Genomic DNA, 6,952 nt, shown 5'->3' with positions numbered 1-6,952 from the left:
CAAGAGATGGGTTGCAAATGCTGAATCAAAACTTTTCAGGGTTGGCAGTAGTAAAATGGCAATGTGTTAAATGCGCTCTTAGGAGACTGGAGAGGAACTTTTGTGTAAGTATAATGCAGTCATGGTAAGATAATGGATTAAATGGCCTTCTTTAAGATATTGGCTTTGTGTGTCTTGTGTATTCAAAAAGTAGCCCTTCTAGTGTGTCTCTTTAGGCACAAACAAAATGGATGAGGCTCAGTGATGAGTTACTGTGTTAGGATGAGAGGATGTTTGCAACCTCTTCTATGCATCCAGATAGCAGCCTGTTCTGGAGTTTCCTTGTGGAATTCACAAGGCTTCATGGCTAAACTTCCCCCTGGGGTTAGGACAGAAGTTTTCCCAGGAGACCACACAGGGATTTGGAAGCAGAAGAGCTGAGTTATTATCTGATCTTTCCCATTTACCATTTGGGAGATATTGGGAAAGCCACTGAAATTTGTCTCTAAAACTGTGGATCATAATACTTTGTGTTTCACTCAAAGAGCTTCTAAGGACTGGACAAAATGGTTTGGTTTGGTGGTTTGAGAATATTTCATATACTGCAAAGTTACACACAGATATTGTTGTTGTGACTATAATATCTCTTCTTGGTCTGTAAGAAACCAATTTTCCTCATCCTCCCCTCTTTCCTATCAGCCATGGTGAATACCTGTTGATTCTTAGCATATTTATACCACGAATATGTGAAAGTCCCAGTGTTCTTTTGTCCCTCTGTTGGGGACCCAGACTGGATTCTTATCTGGGAACATTGTTATCCAGGCATCCTTCAGATGTTTTGAAATGGGTCTGGTAAGAACCAAAGCTGTGTTTTCAGTTAATTTTCTAAGTACACAATTTGCTCAAAGTACATTAAAAAAAAATTCAAAAATAAAATATGGCTTGCTGCTGTTCGACTGCCAGAAATTTGAGATCTCTCTGGGTTTCACTAATATCAAAGGCTTCTGTTTAATATGACTCTGTATTAAAGCGGGCCTTACTGTCAACTTAGCAAAACCTCTTGTTTAAGCTCAAGTTTTGTGTAGTTTTTATTAATCCAATGTGCATCTGTTAAAAATAACTCCAGATAATGCAACATTTGATTAAATGGCACGTCTTAATACGGCCATTAGCTTGAGGGATTTTTTTTCCATTTACGCATTCCAATCTGAGCCTGATAAGATGGCACTAACATTTAGCCTGAGGTGTGGAATGTTAATAGTGGAATCTTGGACAGTTTGTTTATTTTTTATTTATTTCGTGAATGTGCCATTCACAGTAATGTGCCAGATGAGGGTTCTGGAAAGCAGAAGTGCTCTGTTTAGCCTCAGAACCCCAAGGAGCTGGCAGATTAGCCCCTACCCCAAGGGCAGCACCAGCCTAGTAGGAAAAGGCAGAGGAGTAACCTTAAGCCAGAGCTGAAGTATATTTCTGTTCTGTCAAAAGTGGCTTTTCATGGCGATGTGAGTAACATGTCATGTGAATTTTTATCCACTGCCTTTTCTCTTGGGCTATGGGGAAAGAAGGCTTAGGAGATGCTCTGGTCCTCGTGAACACCTTGAACCTAGGCTGTTCTGGTGGCATTGGTTTTCCTTTGCTGAGAGGCCCTGCAGCTCTTGGGTTCAGGACCAGCTGGTACCTGGCACAGAGCAGGCATCCAGTCCCTTTTCCTTGAGCCATTACGCTAACCAGCATGCAGGGAACACAGAGGCACAAATGTTCCCCGAGTACACGCTTCTTGGGCACCTCCTGCATGGAAGGCACTATGTTCAAGCCTGGGGATAAAGCAGTGAGCAAGACAGACTCAGTCCCTGCTTTCATGGACCTTGCATTCTAGCTAATACGTAGCCACTAGTCAAGGATGCTGTCTGTCTGTCTGTTGGTTTTATGATTTGATCTCTACTTTTAATTGAGTTTCAGCTCCCAGAATTGAGTTTATGCCCTATTGACCACCATTTGGCTTTTACAATTGTTCTTATAAGGGTATTTTTCTGCTTATATGTTAGTTTTAATTCCTTGAAGATAGGCATTTGGGTTCCATTTAATTTAATGCTTATTTACCAACTGCCTATCATGTTAAAGACTCTGCATTTTTCACTATTCTTCCTGCCTTTCCCAGAATGATTAGGCAGAAAATGTTCCCCTCCTTTAAGCCTAGCCCGCCCAGGGTCATGAGGGAAGGTGTGGCAGGTTGTACAGCACATGATGGTTCAACATCTAGAAGGACATTGCGCACATCATGGAGACAGTAGGTTCGTACATTTATAATGATGATCTCTAGGCAGATGACAGTACCCAGTTCGAACAAAATCATTGTATATTAAACATATTAAGAAAATTTCTCTGCATATCAAATGAGTCTTGTCAGAGACACCTGTTTTAACTTCACATGAAGACATTTTATAAGACAGTGGGCCTGTTGCTGCTTTCCTGGTCGTGTCAGGCACCAGGACAATTCCTCTAGTTAACTAGGGCAGCAAAGGACAAGAGACTAGGGTTGGAGTGGATTTCAGTTCTAACTCTGCAAGTCAACCAGCTGTGTAGCTTCGAGCACATCCCATAACCATTTTGAGCTTCAATTTCCTCATCAGTAAAATGGGGATTATCTCCATACCTCATGGAGTTAGTAAGATCAAATAAAGTAATTCTGGGAATATGCCTTGTTCCATGTGCTTGGACTCAATAAATGTTATTTCAGTCTGGTAGCTGGGATGGGGAGGGGTTAGGGAAGGGAATAGGGACATGAACCTGCCAAGAGACGTTACAGAAGGCAGATTTTACCTCTGTGTCCTCTGGGTGACTGTGTGGTGAGGCCAGGGAACCATTTTGTCCCAGGAAGGATGGCCACCGAAGACTTGAAGCTCCCTTCATTTTGAGCAGCCCGGAGAAAGGCATTCAATTTTCCTTATTTCCATCCTGGGGTTTGCAATCTACATTTGCAAGAAAATGAGGGTGTCATTTTTCCTAGTTTCCAGGCACCTAGGCTGATTCATTGCAGCATTAGAAGTGGTTAATGGCAGTTGAGGTAGCAGCAGTTTGGAGCAGCAAACAGGGCCCTGCCAGAGACCCTGGGTAACTCTCAGGTGTTATTACAACCTGACTGGCTTTCTGTTGCCCTCACTGGCTTTTCCATCAAGTTATCTGTCAGTCTTCTGCTTTCATTTCCTGGGCAGAGATTTGGAGGTCAGCCGGAAACCCCTTCATATAGCTGCAGAGGGGTTGCTGCATTGATTCTTATATTTGGTTCTGATTACAGATTGAAATTAGATTGCGCACTCTCCTGGCGTGGGTTATGGTAGCACTCTGTAGTTGAAGGAAATTTATTTACTGTGCATCGTGTTTCTTGAAAAGCCTGGTTATTTGTTTCTGTCCTCTACTCAAAGAAAGTAGGTCAAGCACTGGCCAGCACGCAGGGGTAATGAGGTGTCGGTGAGAAAAACACCACCCAGAGAAATGGATCTTTATCAGACCCTTGCGGTCGTGATGGTGGCAATATGGCCGTGCTCGAGGTGATGGGTCTGTATTTCCTTATGGCTTGACTGGGGTTGGCTAATTCCCTCTTGTGGGGCCTCTCCATCCCAGAGGGTGGACTGTGTCTTCATTTGGCAGCCCACGTTCACCTGATGGAATAACACTCCCAAAGTGTGCCTGCAACCAAGAAGATGGAGGGAGCTTATTAGCACTCTATTGTGGGCCGTGTGTGGATCTGTATGTTCATTTTCAAGTTGTCTTTAGGCTCCTCCAGGGAGGATGAATGGATGGAGCAATAGGGTTTACCTGTATTTGTAAGGGAGCTTCCTGAGGCTCCAAGGCCAGAATTCTGTGACTGAAGCTTGTTGCAAAGAATAAAGAAAGAAAAGGAGGTGTTCAGAGCCAAGAGGAGAAGGATGGTTCCCAACCTTTCTCAGTTCATGGCACCCTTTGTGTCTCAGTAACTTTTTCACGATGCCTCTAGGTGTGCATGCACACACACACACACACACACACACACACAGAGTTCTGTTTATTAAGTAGTTAGATGGATCCAGATAAGTTAATAAGTATTTATGTCCTAACAACTTGGTGACCATTTGGGAAAAATCCACATAAATCGAAAGAAAATATTTTATATTTATTTTGAAATAAGCACAGTCACTACCAATGGGATGTGTGCACCTGTTGGGCGCTGCAGAACTCAAATCTCGAAATCAGGTTGGACACTGCCACCCTCATGTCCTTTCCCACACTGATTTTCATGCAACTTTTTATCAAGCAACTGCTGAAAGTTTCACAGAAATAGGACATGATCAAAAGAATGTAGCGTGATTTAATGTTGAAACTGAGGACCACCTTGAGCTAGTAGTTTGCAAGGTATTTGACAGCTGTTGAGTATTGCTTTGCTTTCCTCAAAATTTTAAAATATTTAAAAATTAAAGTAAACTTAAACCTAAATTAATTTAAATTCATTTTAATGCGAGTACCCCACACTGCGCCCCCTCTGAGTTTGCTGCAGTGCCCCAGCGTGCTTCAGTGCACAGTTTGCGAGCCGGGGCCCTGGGTGCGAGATGCTCTCAGCTAACTCACAACTGCGAGGGAGGGACCAAGGGCTTGTCCAGCTGGCTGTCCTTATAAGCACTTCTGACCTTACCTCTGACCCACTGCTGAGGGAGGGTGCTGGAACCCTACCTTGCATGCAGCACATTGTGATTTTATGATGCTAGAGGGTGAAGTGAGCACAGGCTGCTCATCACAATAACCCTGCACGGAGTTTCCCCTTGTCAGGCTGCTCTCACAGATACTGTGGGGCTTTCTTCTAATAGTATAGCTTTGCCCTCAAGGAGAATGCAATCTTGTTGAAACTCTCACAGGCTTGAGGTAACATAGAGATTCTAGTCCAGATGCTTACAATTGAAATTTGACATTTTACAGGGTGATGTTTCCCTTTCCTTGGCACAAGTTGGAGGAATTAAATTGAATTAAATAATTATTGGATTTAATAATTAAAACCTTTTTCAGTCTCCACTTGGATCTTACTGAAGTGGCACCATTTTCAAACGGGCAAGAACACATTGGAAGTATGGAAAAAGACTTCTGTGCAAATTGTTAATAGAATCCCTAAATGCAAGTTCTCTATTCTGAGGGCTTAGGCCCTAAGTGGGGTTGATTTAAGTGGAAAAAGGCCACTTTGCATCCAGTGGAATGAAATCCTGTTTCCAGATTTACGTTTCTGATGATTTTGGTAAATCTTCCTGTTACAATTCGGCTGCCCGTGACCCGACGTCTTCCTCTGGAGGCCTGGGGCCTGAACACATTCTGTCAAGTTTATTATCCAAGGAAGAGACTCCTTTCAGTCCCGAATGGGTGTGCGGTAGCAGGTGGGAATTGCCATTGACGAGTTGGGAGACCCTAAATCTCTTTTCATCAGATCTGAATGTTGGTGGCAATATAGAAATGCATTGAAGTGTTGCTAACAAAGCTGCCCTCCCTGCCTGGCATTCAGAGGGGGGAAAGAGGGTATTTTGCACCATGACAACAGGTGACCTCTATTTGGAATTGTCAACAAACATTAATAGGCTTTCTAAAACACATATGCTGTAAAGTAAGAGACTGGCTGCCTGAAGGGAGGGCCGGGGGTATTCAGCAGCACTGGGGCAGTTCGTACAGGATGTCAGCAGACGTGGTTAATTGGTAATGATTAGGGCTGTCTGAAAGCCGATTCCCTGAGTTTGGTGAACACATAATTGTTGTATGTAACCCAGAGCGGCTTTGCTCTTTCATCTCTATGAAGAGATCAGAAAAGAGAGATTTACGGCTTAGGTTGCCCCAAGCCACACATAGCAGGCTTAATTTTCCTTTCCAAGGGAATTTGAAGACTGCTGTTGTGACTAGTTCTCTGTGGCTCATATGGCATGTTGAGGTCACCTGCAAGTTTTTGTTAAATGATTGAGTGACTGAAATTAATTATTCTGTCAGAGCTGTAATGGAGGTAAGATGGAAGACGCTGATAAAGAGAAAAGCTAAAGCGATCCTTATAAATGCACTTATGTCTCTTTCTATTTAAATAAAGCGGACAGAATACGTATATCCTGGATGGTGTTGGGTGTCACCTCCCCATTTGCTTTATAGCCCTAAGCTGTTTTCGTTCAAAATCCAACGCTTTGAAATGAGTGGCCATTTATTCAACTCCAACTGTAGGATATTTGACCCCTTAGTCACTTCATTCCTTCTAATCTTTCCCCAAACACCTCAGCCCCTGATAAGAGGCTGATTCCAGTCACTGCCTTAGATTAAATCGACCGAATTCAGGGAGTTGCATCTGAGTGAAAGGCTAAGTGACTTGGGGAATGTGGCTGGTGAGTTGAGTAGGTGAAAGGCAGGTGTTTGCTTCTAAATGTCAGATTTCTGAGGCGTGGAAACCACCCTGTAAGGCCGTTTAGGAAGGCCGTGAAAGCAGCTGTTTAGTGACAGACTGCCTGAAATTTGGGTTCTTAAATGCCATGAAGGGAATCCAGTGGCCAGTTAAGGAAATGCCAAAATGACTCTCCTGATTACCTTGCAAAGGGCAAGAGAATTATTTAAAAGTTATTTTTCAACTTACTTCCAAGTCACTGGCAACAAAGGCTAAAAAGAGCCATTTCCCATGTGGGTTCTGAGAAGCACGTAGGTAGCAGGACCTCTTCCCGAAGTGGCACCAGGTTCAAAATGAGCAAGAAACGTTGGAAGTGTAGAAAAGGACTTACAAGCAAATTGGCTAAGGTATCAGAATTATAAACCTGTGCCCTGAAAGTGGGTCTTCTCATGTTATGTGCCCTTTGGATGAAAACACTATGGATCAGGGCTGCCTAGTCCTTTGCACGAGTAGGAAAAGCCCATGGCAATGAGATGAGTTGATTCCCTTGCCAAAGCCATCACCAATAGCCATAGTAATAGAACTGGGAAATACCCAGCAGTCACT

Source organism: Physeter macrocephalus, chromosome 20 (genome assembly GCF_002837175.3).
Source record: "Physeter macrocephalus isolate SW-GA chromosome 20, ASM283717v5, whole genome shotgun sequence".
Taxonomy (NCBI): domain Eukaryota; kingdom Metazoa; phylum Chordata; class Mammalia; order Artiodactyla; family Physeteridae; genus Physeter; species Physeter macrocephalus.
The sequence above is the reverse complement of the archived record's forward strand: the minus strand, read 5'-3'. Positions refer to the sequence as shown.